The following is a 21,216-nucleotide window of genomic DNA, read 5'->3' on the forward strand; positions in this document are numbered from 1 at the left end:
GTTGTTGCAGCCGCAGTGCAGCCATAAAAATTTGGCAGGCATGTACACGCACCAGAAAAAAAAGTTATTATTGTTTATGTTAGCGGCTGCTGCTAGCAGCGGCCTTAAAAATTCAGGAATTCACCTGGAGTCCTGGGCCCTGTTGGTGGTGGCGGAGAAGGCAGTCAAGCGGCCTGCAGGCAGAGATGCTGTGTGGGGGCCGAATTAGTCTTGGGGCGGGCAGTCACACGGCGTGCAGGCAGAGATGCTGTGTGTGGGGACTGACTTAGTCTTCGGGTGGGCAGTAGCCCTCCGAGATCCATGCCTCATTCATTTTAATACAGGTGAGGTACTGAACAGTTTTTTGACCTAGGTGACTTCTCTTCTCACTGACAATGCCTCCAGCTGCGCTGAAGGTCCTTTCTGACAGGACACTTGAGGCAGGGCAAGCCAATAGTTGAATGGCAATTTGGGACAGCTCTGGCCACAGGTCAAGCCTGCGCACTCAGTAGTCCAGGGGTTCATTGCTGTTGTCTACATCCACAGTGAAGGCCAGGTAGTCGGCTACCTGCCAGTCGAGGCGTTGGTGGCTAAGGCGCTAAAGCGAGGCGTTTGACTAAAGAATGAGATCGCTAAAGCGTCCTGTCCTTGCCTGCGTGGACATGGGAGGAGGAGGAAGATTACTGGCAGTGGCTGCTTTATTACGTTTTGCTGTGACATCACCCTTAAACGCACTATAAAGCATACTTTACAGCTTGTCAAGTGCTGCATCCTTTCTGCCTTCTGGTGATTTGGCAACATCTCTGCCACTTTGTGCTTATACCAAGGGTCTAGTAGCGCTGCCACCCAGTACATGTCATACCCCTTGAGTATTTTTATACAGGGGTCCCTCAACAGGCTGGACAGCATGAAAGATGCCATCTGCACAAATTTGGATGCCGACGTACTATCCATCTCCTCTTGCTCTTCCTCAGTGATGTCAGGTAAGTTCTCCTCCTCCCCCCAGCCATGAACAATACCACGGGAACGTTGAGCAGCACTAACCCCCTAGAACGCCTGCTGCGGTTGTTCTTCCACCTCCTCCTCAAACAATGATGATTGTTCCCACTCTTCCTCCTGTTCCTGTTCACTCTCCTCCACAGCTTGATCCACCACTCTACACACGGCACGCTCCAGGAAGAAAGCATATGGAATCAAGTCGCTGATGTCGCCTTCACTGCGACTCACCATGTTTGTCACCTCCTCAAACGGCCACAAGAGCCTGCAGGCATTTCACATGAGTGTCCAGTACTTCGGCCAGAACAACCCCAACTCCCCAGAGCATGACCTTCCACTGTAGTTGTACAAATACTGGTTGACGGCTTTCTCCTGTTGTAGCAGGCGGTTAAACATCAGGAGCATTGAATTCCAGCGAGTCGGGCTAGTGCAAGTCAAGAGCCTCACTGGCAAGTTGTTTCTCTGCTGAATATCAGCCAAGCATGCCATGGCCGTGTAGGACCACCTGAAATGCCCACACACCTTCCTGGACTGCTTCAGGACCTTTTGTAAGCCTGGGTACTTAGACACAAATCTTTGAATTATTACATTCATGCAGGGTACATGTGTCAACTTTCCCAAACTCAAAGCCGAAATGAGATTGCTGATCTCCAGTTGGCGTGGGGTCAGCCACTGATCCACCTGTTTGTTCAGAGCAGCCAGGAGAGCTGCTCCAGTGTGATTCTCCGCTTTGAGGCAAGACATGTCCAAGATGGAGTGACACCGGTGTACCTGGCATGCAGCATAGGCCCTGGGAAGCTGGGGGTGTGTAGCTGGAGAGGAGATAGCAACAGCAGTAGAGTAGCACTGCCACTCAGCCAAGGAGGAGGAGGATGACATTGAAGAGGATGTAGCAAGAGGAGTAGGAGGAGAAGGAGAGGAGGTGGCAGCAGGCCTGCCTGCAAGCCGTGGAGGTGTCACAACTAGGTCTGCTGCACAGGTACGTACTCCCTGCTTGCCAGCTGTCACCAGGTTGACTGAATGGGCTGTATAAGTAATGTACCTGACCTGACCATGCTTTGCAGACCAGGCATCCGAGGTCAGATAGACCCTTGACCCAACGCTGTGTGCCAGAGATTACACCACTTGCCTTTCAACTTCATGGTACAGTTTGGGTATTGCCTTTTTTGAGAAATAAATGCGGCCTGGTATCTTCAACTGCGGTGTCCCAATCGCCACAAATTTTCGGAAGGCCTCAGAGTCCACCAGCAGGTATGGTAACAGCTGGCGAGCTAACAGTTCCGCCAAGCCAGCTGTCAGACGCCGGGCAAGGGGGTGACTGGCAGACATTGGCTTCTTCCATTTAAAAATTTCCTTCACAGACACCTGGCTGCTGTGGGCAGAGGAGCAGGAACCACTCAAGGTGAGAGGCGGAGTGGAGGAGGGTGACTGTGAAGGTGCATGGGAGAAAGCGGCTGAAGATAATGCACCTGAAGGAGGAAGAGGAAAAGGAGGGTGGCTTTGCTTTTGTGTGCCGCTTTTCCTCAGGTGGTCTTCCCATTGCAGTTTTGTAACAAACATTGGAGAGGCAGCCGTGGTGAACAGTGCTACCACCGCGGCTGCCTCCAGCTCCCTGTCTAGCAATATATCCGTGCCTCAGGCATCTAGCACGCCAAGGATGGGTCTGTCAGCTGCACATAGGGTTGATTTGTCGCGTGCGCGCGTGCACAGACAGGACCTTTATGCAGGGAGGAGGCGCATCAGCTGACCGGCCGGTCGGCTGACGTCAGAGGAGACGCTCGCCGCTCCTCATTGGCTGATAGGAGGGGGCGTGCCAGAGGAGTCTCCTCTGCTTCATAAGCCTAGTTGAATCACTCGCAACTTGTCTGCTGTTGCGAATACTTGGTGTTAGCGCTCAGACCCTTAGATAGTTCCGGTGTGCTTTGATTCGGGAGGAAACCGGGGATTTCACACAACATAGGAATTGTTTGAAAGCCTTAAAGATTATTCATTACTGTGTTTTTATCTGTGCATGAATCTGGCTCGTTCTTACTACTCTTCTGCTCAGTGACTCTGTACCGCTGCCCATCTGATCTTGCTGCCGACTCTGCCTGTTTATACCTGTCTCTGCCTTCCGATTTTGTACTGCATCTGTCTGTCTGTTGCCAACCGGATCTGTCTGACCACTCTACTCTCACCAGAGGGCCCTTGATTATGGTGAGAGGCACTGTACTGTTAGTACCCACCATCTCCTCTGGTGAGGTATAGCTAAACCTATCAGTACTACTGTTGCACCAATCACTCATTGCGATTTGTTGTCACATCAGCTTCTGATATACCAGTATTATAGGTAATTCTGCAGATCACCATATAATCAGGTATTTATCTGCATTATAGGTGATACTGCAAATCACCTAATAATCAGAATTCTGTTCCTTGCTGACACAAATCGTTACAAGTTTGTGCTTTTTCATCAAGTGCCTTTGTAAGGCAGTTGTCCCTACATGTGTATTGGTCTTTCCATGGCTCAATTTTTGGTGGCAGAGAGTACAGATGGCATTGCTCTCATCTGAGGCAGACACACAAAAAATGTCCATACCGCTGAGGCCTGGGACGATGGCACTTTGGTGGTGGCGTCAGCAGCTGACGTTGAAGGGCATGTTGGCTGGCTGTCCATAGGTGGAGATACATGCCGCCGGACACTGCCACAAGCTGTTTCTGATGATGAGCTCCCCCTGCTTCTTTCAGCAACTCGTCTCCTCCTCCTACTCCTCTCTGTCCGCCCCTCTGAACTGTCTCCCTGGTCATCATATCTATTAGGATCCCACGTGACATCCATGCCAGTATCATCATCGTCGTCCTCATCATAATCATGCTCCACAGCTTTGCTTGTATCAGACACCTCATAAACTGCTGCAATAGCAGATACTTCATCCTCCTCCTCACCCCTTACGTCCATAGTGATGCCTAACTCAGACATATGAGGTGGTGTAGCACCTTCATCTTGTTGTAACAATAATGGCTGTGAATCAGTTAATTCCCCACCAAATAACTCCTGTGACGTGTCAAATGGAGCGGATGTGGTCAGGGCCGGGACAAGGTCAGACACCAACAGAGGCTGAGCTGCCCAAGTGCGCCCCCCCCTCCAAAAAAAAAAAACTTGTGAAGTTTGACTTGAGACACCCCCCATCACTGTGATGGTAAGTTAGATGTAAAAGTCACAACAGAGTCTAACAACATCTAATTCTGGATATCCTGCTACTGTAACATCATTTCACTAATGCCAAACATTGCTTCATACATAAGAGTCCCAGAAATGCAGTTAAGAGATCCTGTAGTGACACATAGCATAATGCAGTGAAGAGGCCCAATAGTGACCTATAGCAGAATGCAGTAAAGCGGTCCTGTAGTGACATATAGCAGAATGCAGTAAAGAGGCCCTGTAGTGACATATAGCAGAATGCAGCAAAGAGGCCCTGTAGTGAAATATAGCAGGATGCAGTAAAGAGGCCCTGTAGTGACAAAAAGCAGAATGCAGTAAAGAGGCCCTAAAGTGACATATAGTAGAATGCAGTAAAGAGGCCCTGTAGTGACATATAGCAGAATGCAGTAAAGAGGCCCTGTAGTGACATATAGCAGAATGCAGTAAAGAGGCCCTGTAGTGACATATAGCAGAATGCAGTAATGAGGTCCTGTAGTGACATATAGCAGAATGCAGTAAAGAGGCCCTGTAGTGACATATAGTAGAATGCAGTAAAGAGGCCCTGTAGTGACATATAGCAGGATGCAGTAAAGAGGCCCTGTAGTGACATATAGCAGGTTGCAGTAAAGAGGCCCTGTAGTGACAAAAAGCAGAATGCAGTAAAGAGGCCCTAAAGTGACATATAGTAGAATGCCGTAAAGAGGCCCTGTAGTGACATATAGCAGAATGCAGTAAAGAGGCCCAGTAGTGACATATAGTAGAATGCAGTAAAGACACCCTGTAGTGAAATATAGCAGAATGCAGTAAAGAGGCCCTGTAGTGACATATAGCAGTATGCAGTAAAGAGGCCCTGTAGTGACATATAGCAGAATGCAGTAAAGAGGCCCTGTAGTGACATATAGCAGAATGCAGTAAGGAGGCCCTGTAGTGACATATAGCAGAGTGCAGAAAAGAGGCCCTGTAGTGACATAAAGCAGAATGCAGTAAAGAGGCCCTACTTACATTATTGATGATGGCTTCCGGCAGTGCTCATCACTACCGCGCATCCCCCGGCTCTCTATTCCTGACGTGATGTCCGCACCTTGTCTCCGCATCTTGTGCCTCCTGGTACTCGATGCTTCCGGTCTCCCGCGCCCCCGCACGCCGGCTCTCTGTCCCTGCTGTCAGACTTTAGATTAGCGGCAAGAGGAGAGACAGACAGGGCACACACTTCCCGCTGGTGCGCTTCAAACGCAGGAAGTGGCTATGACGTCACTTCCACATGTGACGCGACGGGTGGATTATTTGCGTACTTGTCTCTCCTCTTGCCGCTAATCTAAAATTTTATGGCAGGGTTCAGGCAGAGAGCGGCGGGCGGGGGCGCAGGAGACCGAAAGCATTGGGCATGGGAGGGTGGCACAAGATGCGGAGAACAGGATGGCCCCATGGAAAGGAAGGGGGGGCGCGGGGGACCGGAGGAACAAGCGGCACAAGATGCGAAGGTGGCGGGCAGCATTGGGGCAGGCATGCCTCCCTCTAGATCCGCCACTGCTGCCCGCCTGCCTGAAGTGGAGAGAGTAGCGCTGCCTGGTGGTGGCGTCATCACCATGGCAATAGGCGCAGCACGAGTGACAGTCCGCTCTGCAACACTCTGACAGCTTAAAAAAGATTATAACGTTTCAGCCGGCGGCTGGAGGGGGCGGTACTGGCCATCACTACGGCAACGCAAACGGAGGCAGAATTAGTAGCGAAACGGGCGCCGGTCAGACACAGCTAACCAAGAATGCGCCCATCAATCAGCTCACTGACCACCGCCCCGAGGCTGTAGCCTTGCCAGCCTATGTGTCGGCCCGGCTCTGGATGTGGTGCTTGTAGTAGTGCTGGTGGCTGCAGAAGATGAGGTGTTCTGTGTTAAATAGTCAACTACGTCCTGAGACTCTTGGGAGTTGATGGCACGTGCCTTCTTGTGAGCACTGTACTTTGGTCCAGGGCCGCACGAAATCACGTCAGCATGACTTCGAACAGACCTTCCGGGTGGCCTGCCTCTGTGTCTGCCGCTGCTTGTTGTTTTGTCCATATTGGGGGATGAATTGAAAGGTATGCACTGACTTGACTAATACAATGTGCAGTCACACACGTGCATTGAAAAGGTATGCAGTGACTGGTATGTAAAATTGCATGCTGTCACACAGGTGCAGTGAAAGGTATGCACGGACTGGTATTGCCAATGTGCAGCTGTCACACACACAGGTGCAGTGAACAGGTATGTAGTGACTGGAATATAAAACTGCGTGCTGTTACACAGGTGCAGTGAAAGGTATGCAAGGACTGGTATTACAAATGTGCAGCTGTCACACACACACAGGTACAGTGAACAGGTATGATAAACAGGCAGGTTAAAAGAGCGAGTGCACACCATTGCCTCAAAGCTTTATCACAATTATACCAGCGGTGCAACATCCAGATGAAAAACAGATTGTATCTATAGTAACGATGAGAGGAAAAGAAATATCCAGGAGCTACTCGCCATGGTTTACTTCAATAAAAGTTCAACTTTTAATGCAATTCTTCCAATAAAAACTTTTTCCAAGGATAAAAGGCAAAAAAGACAGCAATACTTATCAGACAGGAGGTAGTACACAAGGTGCGGAGGCAGGTCGACGATCGTTTCGCCCCTCTATGAGGGCTTTCTCGAGAAAGCCCTCATAGAGGGGCGAAACGATCGTCGACCTGCCTCCGCACCTTGTGTACTACCTCCTGTCTGATAAGTATTGCTGTCTTTTTTGCCTTTTATCCTTGGAAAAAGTTTTTATTGGAAGAATTGCATTAAAAGTTGAACTTTTATTGAAGTAAACCATGGCGAGTAGCTCCTGGATATTTCTTTTCCTCTCATCGTTACTACAGTGAACAGGTATGCAGTGACTGGTATATAAAACTGTGTGCTGTTACACAGGTGCAGTGAAAGGTATGCACAGACTGGTATTACAAATGTGCAGCTGTCACACACACAGGTGGAGTGAAAAGGTAGGCACTGAATGTGCTGGGCCTGGCACAGTATAGCAATTAGCAAGGGCCAGCTGCAACAGACAGGGCTGCATATGCAAGTGTCAGTGGGCCACACAAAAAAAAAAAAAAAAACACATCACAAGAACAATAGCTCTCAAAAGAGCTGTTTTGGGGTGCTTTTTAGCAATAAATATCAGCAAGGAGCAAGCTAACACAAGCCTAACTAAGCTTTCCCTATCTCTGCAGCAACCTCTCTCCCTTATCTCACTAACACAGCAGCAGACTGAGTGAGAAAATGGCCGACGCTGCTGCCTTTTAATAAGGGGGGGGGGGGGGGGGCTCCAGGAGGGAGGGAAGCCTGATTGGCTTCCATGTGTCTGCTGACTGTGATGTAAAGGGTCAAAGTTTAGCCAAATGATGTAGTATAGGGGGCGGGTCGAACTCGCATAAAGTTCATGAACCCGCGATGTTTGTGCGAATAAGTTTGCATGCAAACCGTTCGGGCCATCTCTAATCCTTATTTAATATATGCATAACTAGGTACTCTGTAAAGTGCTGTGGAAGATGTCAGTGCTATATAAATACATAATAATATTGCAGGGCATTAGACTATGACTACAGTAGAATTAGATTGTGAGCTCCTCTGAGGACAGTCAGTGACATGACTATGTGCTCTGTAAAGTTGCGCAGAAGATGTCATTGCTGTATAAATAATAATAATAATAATAAGGTACGAATTAGACTGACTATGGTAGGATCAAATTCTGAGCTCCTCTGAGGATAGTCAGTGATATGACTATGTACTTTGCAAAGTGCTGCAGAAGATGTAAGTGCTATATACACACAGAATAATATGGTAGGACATTAGGGTATGAACTATAGTAGGGATTAGATTCTGAGCTCCTGTGAGGACAGTCAGTGACATGACTATGTACTCTGTAAAGTGCTGCAGAAGATGTCACTGCTATATAAACACATACTAGTAATATATGACATTAGACTAACAAACCTTTCCTGAACTGGAAGCAGGATTTTGGGTCACAAAATCTTTGGAGTTGATCCAGGGCAGTGATGATATATTAGTTGTTTTCTATGTCATTTATTGTTGGAGGTTGCTGAATGCCCAGACCAGAACTGAGAATGATGTTTTCTCATAACCTCATATGACTGAGCAGATGTCCTCACAAGACCTCCTGCACTGTGACTGCCAGATCTAAGCTACTCTATCAGCATGAAGGAATTTTGGCATCTGTGCAAGAACGGCAGCTTCCTTACACAAGGCAACATAAAAACAGCAGCAGAGGAACTGTAGGGAAAAGAACATCATGAATGAAATTCATTTTTGAACAATATTCATTTGTAAATCATTTACTCTGTGTTTCTCCTAATGGAGTCTAAGGGCCCCTTCTCACTAGGGCAATTAGCTGGCGATTCCCGCTAATAGCGGAAGCGCTAGCAATTTTTAAAGCGCTAGTGATCTTACTGCCAGGATTGCCGCCGATCGCGGACGATTTGTGATTAGTGACAATTGCAAAATGCAGCATTTTTCCACGATTCTAGAGTGATTACAATACAGTAAACATATTGCTTCAGAAGTTGGCGTCTGCAGGGTAAGAGAGCATAAAACAAAAAGAGCAAAAGAGATATGGCATGGTATTTTGCATGACTATATTCAAATAGAGGAAAGAGAGAAAGGCACGTGGTGTGATCTAGAAAGGAAGAATGCAAGTCAGTCAGTTCGGTGGTGTTTGACCTAATGGAAACCTTAAAGAGAATCTGTATTGTTAAAATCGCACAAAAGTAAACATACCAGTGCGTTAGGGGACATCTCCTATTACCCTCTGTCACAATTTCGCCGCTCCCCGCCACATTAAAAGTGGTTAAAAACAGTTTTAAAAAGTTTGTTTATAAACTAACAAAATGGCCACCAAAACAGGAAGTAGGTTGATGTACAGTATGTCCACACATAGAAAATACATCCATACACAAGCAGGCTGTATACACCCTTCCTTTTGAATCTCAAGAGATCATTTGTGTGTTTCTTTCCCCCTGCAGCTATCTTCCACTGAAGTGTCAGGCTGTTTCTTACTGCAGAGTGCAGACAGCTCTGCCCATATGTAATTCATCAGTATGTGAAAGCCCAGCCAGCTCAGAGGAGGATGTATCCAGCTTGTAAAAGATGAGAGAAGAGAGAAGCTGCCCTAATCTAAATAATACACAGGCAGTGTGCAGAGAGGGGCCTGGAGGGGGGAGATGCATCACAGAACCACAACACTGAAGAACTTGGCAGCCTTCCAGACACAGGCTGACAAGTCTGACAAGAGAGAGATAAGTTGATTTATTACAGAGATGGTGATAGTAGAACGTGCTGCAGTAAGCCAGAACACATTAAAATAGCTTTTGGAACTTGTAGGATGATAAAAAACAGGATGCAATTTTTGTTACGGAGTCTCTTTAACATCCAGGGATCCCAAATTTTATCAAAGATGTGTACGGTAGACTTAAAGCGGACCCAAACCAAACATTTTTTTAATTAAAAATATTTAGTTGCATCACTCCGACACATACAAAGATAAATAAACACTCCTTCAAACCCATGATCATTTCAGTGCATGTTTTTCACCCTTCTCTTTTCATAGCTAGGATTATACTGGGGGCAGCCATTAGCAATTCCTTCATTGCCAGACACCATCTACTCCACCAGTTTGCCGGGAAAATTCCGGCAATTTGAAAGGAAGGGAGGGGTTCCTCCAATAAATGTAAAATTTTTTATATTTGTCATCATGCAGCTGAAAAAAGGCTGCTATTTATTATTATTATAATTTAGAAAATAGATTTTATTTCTGAAATCTTGTTTTTTTTAATTTGGGTCCACTTTAAGCGTATGGGTGATCTGCTCCATACTATATATCCACCAGATTTTATGGAGCAGCCAAGATGAGGGAGGAATAGGGCCTTTCCAATATTTAGCAATAAGACATCTGTTAGCTACACAGATTAGAGATCTGGGCAATCTTTTCTAAATAGTGCAGTGCCAATATTTTTAGGCACGGGGAAGCCCAGTGTCAGAGTAATTTGATGAAGGCATTCATCCCAAGTTTTGGAGACAATAGGACAGCTCCACCAACAATGAATCATGTCCGCATTGCTCTCAGCACAATGGAAGCATTGAGAATTTGGCATAGCTTTAATTTTAGCCAATTTCTGGGAAGTAAAGTACCAATGGTATAATATTTTATAAGCTTTTTCCTTTAATACTATGTTAGCTGATGTTTTGGACATATTGTCAGATATCGATGTCCAATCTTCAGGGTTTTCCAGAGCTAAGGCGTCGCTCCATTTTTCCATGGGGGGGGGGGGGGGGGGGGATGAGAGCTGGCAGGGTATCGAACCATAGTATCATGTATAACTGGGAAATCATATTTGGCCTATCTGCCCCTTGCATGAATTCCCGTTTAATTTGTTAACGTTCATGTGCTATTCCCAGTGTTAGTAAAGATGTGAGGTAGCTTCTAAGCTGTAGATAGCAAAAAAAAAGGAAGGGATTGGTAAATTAAAGCTGTTTTTTAAGTCATCCCAAGAGAGCAAACTGCCATCTCGGAAAGCAGAATTAATGTTCCTAATACCCGCCCTCTTCCATCTATTCCAATTAGCTGCTTGTGTTGTAAAGGGAATGCAAGGATTATGATATAGGGGTTCCAAGAGAGCATGTGGATGACAAATGTTGGCCTTTTTTTCTCCAAGAGAGCCAAGAGCCAACTGCGAAATGGATAAAAGGAGAGATACGCAGTTTGTCTGGAAGGGGAGATCCACAAGGAAGCCAGAGAATATCTGAGATAGCAAGAGGTTGAATAATCTGAGCCTCAAGGGCGACCCATCTAGGTGGGGAAGATTTAATGCCCCAAGCCATATTTTGAGCTAGACGTGCAGCTTTATAGTAAGATAAGAAATGAGGCAGACCAGTGCGCCACCTTGGTGTTTTGAGTGGGCCAGGTAGTTGAATCTAATTCTAGGGCATGTCCAGGGGCGTAGCAATAGGGGGTGCAAAGGTAGCGACCGCATCGGGGCCCTTGGGCCAGAGGGGCCCCGAAGGGCCCTCCTTCAACTACAGTATTAGCTCTGTATTGGCCCTGTGCTCATAATAATCACTTCTATAGATACTTTGAATAGTAGAAATCATTAACACACTGTTCCCGATCCCCCTCTTGCACCCCTGACACTGTAGTTGCCATTGGCAGGTTTTGGTGTGCCATATCAATTGTTATGTATAGAGTGCTTGGGGGGGCCCCCATAGTAAAACTTGCATCGGGGCCCTCAGCTCCTTAGCTACGCCACTGGACATGTCCCCTTCCAGACAAACCTACAAACTTGGCTTTGAAGCCTAGCCAAATCTCTGGAAACCAGTGGAATTGGGAGAGCTCTGAAAAAGTAGAGAACCATCGGTAGAACATTCATTTTGACTGCATTTATGCGTCCGAATAGAGAAATGTTAATCCTCCCAATCTGAGAGGAGAGTCCGGAGCAAGGGCGTATAGTTAATTTTGTATAGATCATTTAGATTTGATGGAAGGGTTACTCCAAGGTACTTTAAGCCCTTTGGTTTCCATATAAAACCAAAGGTGTGGTGCAAAGCTGATTGTTGAGATTCTGATAAAAAGATAGGGAGTGCTTCTGATTTAGTAGAGTTGACTTTAAATCCAGACACCAGACTAAAATCATCCATAAGTTTCACAAGATTAGGTAATGACACTTCTGGGCTAGAAATAGAAAACATTGTATCATCTGCAAGAGAGATATCTTGAACACTTCTTTGCCTACTGTTATGCCATGTATGTCTGGGGAGTCCCTAACTCTTATAGCCAATAGTTCCATGCACATGGCAAACAGCAGGGGTGAAAGCAGACATCCCTGCCGCGTGCCATTTCGAATGGGAAATTCCTCAGATAGGAAGCCCATGTTACAGATTTTGGCTGTGGGCAGGGTATAAAGGCTACGAACAGCATTTAAAAAGTGGGGGCCGACCCCAAATTTCTGCAAAGTTATACGTAGAAATCTCCAGTCTACTCTGTCAAACGCCTTCTCCGCATCCACAGAAAGGAGCAGAGAAGGCGTTTGACAGGTGTGGGCCCAACGTATCAAGTCCAGGTTCCGTCTGATATTGTCAGTGGTTTGTCTGCCCATTATAAATCCCGTTTGGCCGGGATGAATTACACGGCGGAGTATGGGGTTTAAACGAGTCGCCAATATTTTTGCAAATACTTTAAGATCAGTGTTAATTAATGAAATTGGGTGGTAGTTTTTACAATGTAGGGTATCTCTATTGGGTTTGGGTATCATGACTATGTGTGCCCTAAGCATATTAGGGGGCCATTCTACGCCTTTATGCTGGGAATACACGTTAAGTTTTTACTTTAGATAGATGGATTCGATAGATAAATTCCAACCTGTCGGATCTGGTCGATTCTACTTTCGTTTCGATTCTCCTCATTCAAGTGAATGTAATTGATAAGAAAAGATAAGGAATCGAGAGGGGAATCGAGCAGTGAATCGAGAGTAGAATCTATCGAAAGCGAAAACGACGGTAAAAACGAACGCAAAAATGCATCGTGTATTCCCGGCATTGAACATCACATCATTAAATACTTTCGTGAGAAGCAGGACGAGTCTAGTCGAGAGTTTTTTATAATACGCAGCAGTAAAGCAGTCAGGCCCAGGAGCTTTGGAACTTTTTAAGGATTTAACAGCGGCAGCTACTTCTTCCGGAGATATAGGGTCGTTTAAGAGGGCTTTTTCTGGTTGGGATATTTTAGGGAGATTGGTAGAGGTTAGGTAGTTGGCCACCTTAGGAACCGGGACTTTCACTTTGTCAGTTACAGTCCCATCATAAAGTTTGGAATAATATTGTTTAAATTCCGTAAGGATCTCTAAAAGGCTCATACACACGGGGTACGGCCGTCGCCGCAACCACGTGGCTTGCGCGTGTTGCGGCGACGGTTCGCCCGTGTGTATGACGCGCACGCCCCGAACCGTCGCCCGTCGGAGCTGTCGCCAGGCGATTGACATGTTCAATCGCCGGCTACAGCCGTCGCCGCAACCTCGCCGGAACTGTCGCTAGTCCCGCATGTGTATGCGGGCTAGCGACAGCTACCCACACACGGCACACGGAGCTTCCGGCGGGGGGGAGGAACCTCGGCGACAGCTTCCGCCGCATCGCTAATCCCTCTGCTGCAGTGTGGATGCAGAGGGACTTGGCGATGAGCTGTCGTTGAACTGTTGACGAACTGTGGCGCACACGCTCCCGTGTGCAGCGACAGCTACAATTGTCCCCCCGTGAGTACTCAGCTTAAAGGGTTATGTATCAGGTTTCCATGAGAATTGCGGAGAGGTAGGAGTCTAGTCTGGGCCTGTTTCTGATTCAAGCGCTTTGTTGGCTTGTTGGCTTTATCATAGTAAAGTTGACCAAGAAATCTAAGAGCTTTCTCAGATTTATGTGCCAATATACTTTTCATCTCTTCTCTAACTTTATTTAATTCTAGGAGAACAGAGTCTGACCTATTAGCAGCATGACAGTTTTCAAGGGTTTTAACCTCCTTGCCGGTCTAAAAAATCCGGCAAGGAAGCAGCGCCGCACTTTTTTTTTATTTTTTTTTTTAAATCATGTAGCGAGCCCAGGGCTCGCTACATGATAGCCGCTAAGCGGCGGCATCCCCCTACCCACTCCGATCGCCTTCGGCGATCAGAGTATGCAGGGAATCCCGTTGAGAACGGGATTTCCTGCAGGGCTTCCCCGGTTGCCATGGCGACCGGGCGGGATGACGTCACCGACGTCATAGACGTCGTGACGTCAGAGGGAACCCCGATCCGCCCCTTAGCGCTGCCTGGCACTGATTGGCCAGGCTGCGCAGGGGTCTGGGGCGGGGGGGGGGGGCGGCTCGGCACGGCGGGTAGCGGCGATCGCGTACTACACGCAGCTAGCAAAGTGCTAGCTGCGTGTAGGGAAAAAAATTATGCAAATCGGCCCAGCGGGGCCTGAGAAATCCTCCTGCGCAGGTTACCCCGAGCTGAGCTCGGGATAACCGGCAAGGAGGTTAATGGAAATGGAAAGCTCAGCTATTTTCTTCTCTCTCTCCCTTTTAAGACAGGATGCCTTTTGTATCAATTGTCCTCGAATAACTACTTTATGAGCAGCCCATACTATAGCCGAGTTCTGGCCTTTTCCAGAGATGAGGTGATAATAGGAAGCTATAGCTTTATCGAGTTCTGTGACATAGTTAGGATCAGTTAGTAGGGTCTCATTGAGCTTCCAAAAACTAGATTTAGGAGTGTACACCCAGTCAGAAAAAGTAGCCAATACCATGGAGTGATCCGACCATGATATTTCTGAGGTTTCTGTGCGAGAAAGAGAAGAAATCAGCGAAGTGGCCATGAAAATAAAATCTATTTTAGAATAGGATGTGTGTGGATGGGAGTAAAAGGTGTGTACCTTTTCGCCCGGGTGTAAAATTCGCCAAGAAACCCATAGGTTTAGAGAGTTTAAAATATTCACTAATGCGCGAGGGGGGTGGGGGGGGGGGTGGGGGGTGAGGCGCTTTCTGGAAGTAGAGGTGGAGTTCGTTATTAGTACTGGGTCATCAATCCTAGTGTTGAAATCGCAAGCTAAAATGATAGTGCCTGAATGTTTACGGAGCATTATTTCATAAAGTGACTTGAAAAATTGTACCCTTCCATCTGCTGGTGCATAGACATTAACCAGAGAAAATGAACGTTCACCCACCCATCATCCCATTGACAATCAAGATATGTCCATCAGTGTCTCTGTAGATAGAGCTCGTTTCAAAATTTAGTTTTCTGTGTAAGACAATGGCAAGCCCTGCCTTCTTTTTATCATTGGGCAGCGCATTACATTTAAAGCACACTGTTGAAAGAGTGAGTAGCAGGAGGTTACTCACGCTATTCCTTTTAGTGAATCAGCCCCTATGTGTCTTAGCTGCACTCCTCCCATTCTCCTGGCAGCAGTCAGTCCCCTGGTTGCTAGAGGACATATCCTGCTGCAGACTTCATACTCCAGAATAAGCATCCCCAGCATCATGCAAACATGCATATTTGTTAGGATGTGCTAATTCAGGACGAGCCTCCCTAAATCTCCTTTCGGGATGCTCATTTGAATTCTCTGAATCTTGGAATTCGAAAATCGAATTCCGCAGAAATCCGATTTACCACAACTCAGTAATTTTAGCCCAAGCACAGAACTCGGAAGCAATGGACCAATCAGAGAGTGCAGAATTTTTCTACAAAAATCTTATGGACAATCAGACGATTAAGTTTCTCCGATTTTTTGGGGGAGGGGGTGTCATTTTTTTTGCATTCCCGGATGCAATAAAACAACAAATAAAATACTCTTCATTGAAAAAAAAAAAAAGAAATTGGCATCAGAGGAAATCGGAATTTCCATGGAATTGAAAATGGACATTTCCGACAATCCCTAATCTTTTTCCCCTTACGCTTCTTACTGTGACCCTGTACACTTCACAGATCCCTGCCAACGCTTGTTCAGTGAGAACAAGGCTCTTCAAGTTCATGACCGGATTTCAGGCAAGGCCACAAAGGCCATGGCCTAGGGCACCAGGAAAGCAAGGGGCGGGCTGTGGGAAGCAGGATGGCAGACAGTAGCAGTTAACCTGCTGAACATTTGTCCTGCTACTCAGAGTTTGCATATGGCGTTGGGCATTGACCGTGATCTCTGAGCTGCATGTCACTCACCAAGGAGGTACAATCTAATACCCGCAATGTTGGGGGGGGAGTTCAGGATGCTGTCAGTCTAGGGGCAGCTAGTGATAGTGGGCCTTGGGCGGTAAAAAGTACAAATCCAGCCCTGTCCACGTTGTCAACAGATCTCAGTGTTTCGATCTGCTCATTTAGCTCCCTGATCAAGTTTTCTAACTCAAAGGGTGGAGTGTCATTTTCCTGAAAATTTGGCGTTTCTAGCACTTAAGGGGGCTTTGCTATTACCCACTAAAATCGACGGCCATTCGCCTGCCATGAAGTCGAAGGAGATTCTCAGATTTGCATATTTTTGCTGAGATTTGGATTTGAAATTTGCAAACCCAAAATTAGATACTTGGCCCATCACTAGTCACTAGCTGAATAATACATCCCTACCTTTGAAGAACACCAATGTCATGAGGTAAACAGTGTTCTTTACTTCACATGTAAGTGGTTCTAACGTTATTACTGGTGTATTTCCATAAATGTTTTTTTTTTTTTCAACTTCAGTATATGAATGAAAGATACTCATAGGCAGCGCTCACATGAACCACTTTACATATAAAAATTCAACACCAGCACATTAACATAGCAGCTGCTGAAATACAATCTATGTTGTACTCGTATGTGTTTACAAAGCAAGCTAGATATGACAGTGCAGCTTCTAGGAGGGAAAAAAAAAGTGTAAGGGATACATCAGGATTGGCTTCAGTCAGAGGCATTAAAAATGGAAAATGCCTTCTTTTGCAGTTTTCTCTTTATTTGCTATATAGAATTCACTAAAATCAAAATGTGGATAGTACAATACATTTGTTATATAAGCAGAACAAGTATTTATCGACTTATATATGTGTTTTTTCCTGGGATCATATGGCTGTCTCTGCTGCTTTGAAAACCTATATGAAAATCAAGCTGAAAAAGCTTAAAGTCCAGGAGATACAGCAGCCTGCCTAGGTTACTACTAGTTCCAGTCCAACTTTTACATATAAAAGCTGTGATCAGTCCTTCAACTGCAGCCAGTTCTATGGCAGGATCAGTGGCCAGTTAATCAATCCACCACGTGATACATAGGATATTTCTCCTAGTGCTCTGTCCCCTTGCTCACACACCAAGTCATGTTTCAGGGGGTTTTACCCCCCCCCCCCCCCCCCCGTTACTTCTTACACCAGTCACCACCCCCACTGCTTGCAGGATAAGTTCACTCACGGGAGGAGAAGGAGGGGGGCAAAACCCCTGAAGGCGTGACTTGGTCTTTGTGAGACCGCAGGAGCTTGGGGACAGACCACTAGAAAAAGCATCCTATGTAGCAGATTGGAGAGTGACCAATCCCCCTAAAAAAGAAGAACACAGATACAACGTTAAAAGTGAAAAGTAAATTGTTGTACTCACAAAGGAAGGTTGCATAAAGGGCAACCAACCACTGAAGGCACGTGGAAATGTATAAACCTGACTCCACATGACTGTCCAGCTGGAACTGAATGTGGTCACACCCTTGGAAAAATAACAAAGGTCCTATTGGCAGCACACCACTAGGTACCAAGGTCCACCCCTCCAGGAGGGTGGAAAGCACTCAGGGATCAAGAGGCGCCCAATAGTAGATAAAACTAGTAAATAGCAAGGAAATGAGCAGCGCTACTTAAAAACAGACTAGTGCCTACCTGCAAAAGAGTGCAAGCCCCACTTGTGGGGTCGAATACACACCGAGCATACACATGACCTGTCTACCACTAGAGGAGGATGTTGGTTTCTATTAACAGCTTGCATGCAACCTATTAAGTACTCGTCCCTCCCACTGCGAAGAAGTCAATCCTCCATGGGAGGGGCCTAACACTAACTAAATCCTAACCTATGTATATGCATAGCCTGGGTGCGGCTAATCAAATAAAATCGAAAATTGAAAATTGCGCAAAAGGTGGATCAGCGCAACACCAGGCCACCTCCGAATGGCCTCCATCAGAGATGCGCTGAGCCCCCCCAGGAACTACAAACGCACCTTGAACCCAAACAGAAGCTCTGCATATACACCAAAAGCATGGCTGTTAAGTGGGAGCAGCTGACTAAAAACGAATTACATTAGTACATAGCAAGGAAATGAGCAGCGCTACTTAAAAACAGTACTTAATAGGTTGCATGCAAGCTGTTAATGGAAACCAACATCCTCCTCTAGTGGTAGACAGGTCATGTGTATGCTCGGTGTGTATTCGACCCCACAAGTGGGGCTTGCACTCTTTTGCAGGTAGGCACTAGTCTGTTTTTAAGTAGCGCTGCTCATTTCCTTGCTATGTACTAATGTAATTCGTTTTTAGTCAGCTGCTCCCACTTAACAGCCATGCTTTTGGTGTATATGCAGAGCTTCTGTTTGGGTTCAAGGTGCATTTGTAGTTCCTGGGGGGGCTCAGCGCATCTCTGATGGAGGCCATTCGGAGGCGGCCTGGTGTTGCGCTGATCCACCTTTTGAGTAGATAAAACTAGGTCAAAACAACTAAAAATAGAAAAAAAGAGGTGGCTTACGATTGTGTTTGTGTGTGTTCCTGCTGCAAAATCACACATCTAAAGCTGTAGGGCTAAAGGTTTGCATAATCCAGATGGGCTGCAAAATAGGTTTATGAGCACAGGCTGTGAGCCTGCATTTTTTTTTTGACAAAACAAACAGTGAGCAAAGCAAAGGAATAATGTAAAGCTTGAATATCAAATAGATAATGGGGCAGTATGTAGGTTTTCTCTCAGCTGAAAAATGATTGTATTTCCTGCCAGAGCAGCGAGTCCCTAATGCCTGGTACACACCGAGCAGTTTCCCGTCAGATAGCTGGGTCTAATCGATTTTTCCAATCCCTTCTACGCAAAGTCAATCAGAAAAATGATTTGAAATCATAGTTACATAGTTCAATTGGAAAAAAAAAAAAAAAAGAACATCCATCAAGTACAACCAGAAAAAAATCAGATTGGACCTGTCGGAAGTAATTGATTCGACTCATCTATCTGATAGAAAATAGCATGGTGTGTACCAGACATAAGTAGGGAAGTAGCAGAACAGCATTCATCTCCCTCTCTTTTCTTCTGTAATCAGAGACCTGTTGCTCAGCTATCAAAAGGCAACAATTAGCCGAGAAGAAAAGTGTAACTCTTTTATTGCTATTATGCATTCTTCAGACTTACTGCTTTTACTGTTTTTTGTTTTTACTGTTGGCTAACATGATATAAATACTCTACTGCAGTACTGCTACCTTTAACATGAGCCAGCAAGGGGTTAAGATTTAGCTTAGAATGGGCTGCCATAAATTTCTCTAGGGGAAAAAAAACCTCATCTCTTTCTGTAAACCTTTTCTCTATGTAAACCTTACTGGATCAGAAATTTGTCTCGACAAACCTGGTACTAAACTGAAGTTCGAGTATGTTCCTGGATCATCAGGAGATAGCTGTAACGATTGGTGTCAGCAACACAGATTTATCTGATTATTGGTGATCTGCAGTATCACCAATAATAAAGATGCTATACCTGATTATGTAGTGATCTGCAGAATCACCAATAATACTAGTATAGCTTGACACAGGACACCTTGTGTGGTAGAGTGTTTGGTGCAACGGTAAAGAAAGGTTATCTCCCGAGGAGCGGGAGATACAGACACTACTGCAGCCAAGGATTCCCTGAAGAGCAGGGAATCAGATTGCACTGCAGCCAGTGGACCCCTGAGGGGCAGGTGGCCACTGACTGCAGTACAGTATCTCTTCCTCTTAAGGAGGTCAGCTTCAACACAGCCAAGGATCCCTGATGGATTGGGAATCATACTGTACTGCAGCCAAGTATTCCCTGATGGACTGGGAATCAGACTGTACTGCAGCCAGTGGACTCCTATGGGGTAGAGACCACTGACTAAACTGCAAGATGGTCTACCTGAGGAGCAGGTGGCCCTTGCAGCTAATGGACACCTGGAGAGTTAGGTGTCACAAGTAGTACAGTAAGGCTGATCACCCAAGGAGTGAGTGACAGCCAGAAGGGTCAGACAGGCCAGGTCGGCAACACACGGGCAGACCGGGTACAGAGACAGAAGATGGATTCGGTATCCGGGTACAGGCTAAGTCGGAAACAGGTAGACAGATAGGCAAAGGTACCGAATCAGTAAACAGAAGAATGGTCAGGAAAGACAGAGATCATAACAGGTAACAGTTTCTCTCAATTCTAGTCTTAGGTGTGAGGTCCTTGGTCTCAACACCTGGGAACTAGTCTAGTACATACACAATACAATAATACAATAGAGACTATCAACGGAATCTGGCTAAGTGTGAATTCCCAGCTCCGGCTGTTTCTAACACACTGTAAGATCTGACTGAGGTCTGAGTGCTCACACGTTCGCATTCGCAACGGCAGACAACTTGCAACTAACCGGCAAGTCCTATATATACCTACAGCGCTCCGCAGCGCCGCCCCAGCCACTCAGCCAATCCGGAGTATAGCTGGGATCAGATGATCGGCATGATCAGCTGATTCCCCTTCTGCTAGCATAAAGGTCCTGTCGCCTGGCGCGCGCGCGTAGCTTTCCATCTGTGTGCACTAGAAGGACCAGGCGAACCAGTGATATGTTGCTGCGCGGCAGAGGCCGCCGGCTGGAATGCAGAGATAGTTGCCCTGCCGCTTGCCCGCGCGGAGGTATCTCCGCTATTCATTACAATAGCACTGTCTCATCGTTCACTAGGAAGTAAGAAAGATGCACGGAGCTCTGGAATTCAGGCTGTACGTGCAGCAAAACCGAAGTGGCTTTGGAGCAGGAGAGGATTTATTTTGACATGTGTCATCTTATCTCTCCCCAAGTCCTGCTGCCCTTCTGCTTTTTCAGCACCCAAGGCTATGGCCTTTGTGGCCTTTTCAGAAATCTGTCCCTGGGCAGTATATAGATAGAGATGGCCCGAACAGTTTACCGGCGGACAGTTCCCGGTGAACTCGGGCTGTTCACCGACCGTTTGCGTTTAATGCAAATTTTTGAAAAAAATTGTGTTGGCATTTTGGATTAAAAGTCAATGGCCGCCGACTTAGCGGTTAATAGCAAAGCCTCCGTATAAGCTAGGATCACCAAATTTGCAGGGTATGTTAAAGGGGAACTGAAGAGAGAGGTATATGGAGGCTGTCAAGTTTATTTCCTTTTAGACAATACCAGTTGCCTGGCAGCCCTGCTGATCCTCTGCCTCTAATACTATTAGCCATAGCCCCTGAACAAGCATGCAGCAGATCAGGTGTTTCAGTGGTTCAGACTTATAAGTCTGATCTGACAAGACTAGCTGCATGCTTGTTTCTGGTTTTAATCAGATACTACTGCAGA

General features: G+C 46.3%; 1 protein-coding gene across 1 annotated transcript in view; it reads right to left on the reverse strand.

Moving 5' to 3' along the window:
- Positions 1-17,440, reverse strand: part of LOC137542423 (nicotinamide N-methyltransferase-like) — a 60,818-nt gene extending 43,378 nt beyond the window's left edge. The window contains exon 1 of the mRNA XM_068264316.1: positions 17,294-17,440. The gene's annotated coding sequence lies outside the window, so the exon portion shown is untranslated. The remainder of the gene's footprint in view (positions 1-17,293) is intronic.
- Between the last annotated feature and the right edge of the window lie 3,776 nt (positions 17,441-21,216).

Source organism: Hyperolius riggenbachi, chromosome 12, assembly GCF_040937935.1.
Source record: "Hyperolius riggenbachi isolate aHypRig1 chromosome 12, aHypRig1.pri, whole genome shotgun sequence".
In the NCBI taxonomy this organism is placed as follows: domain Eukaryota; kingdom Metazoa; phylum Chordata; class Amphibia; order Anura; family Hyperoliidae; genus Hyperolius; species Hyperolius riggenbachi.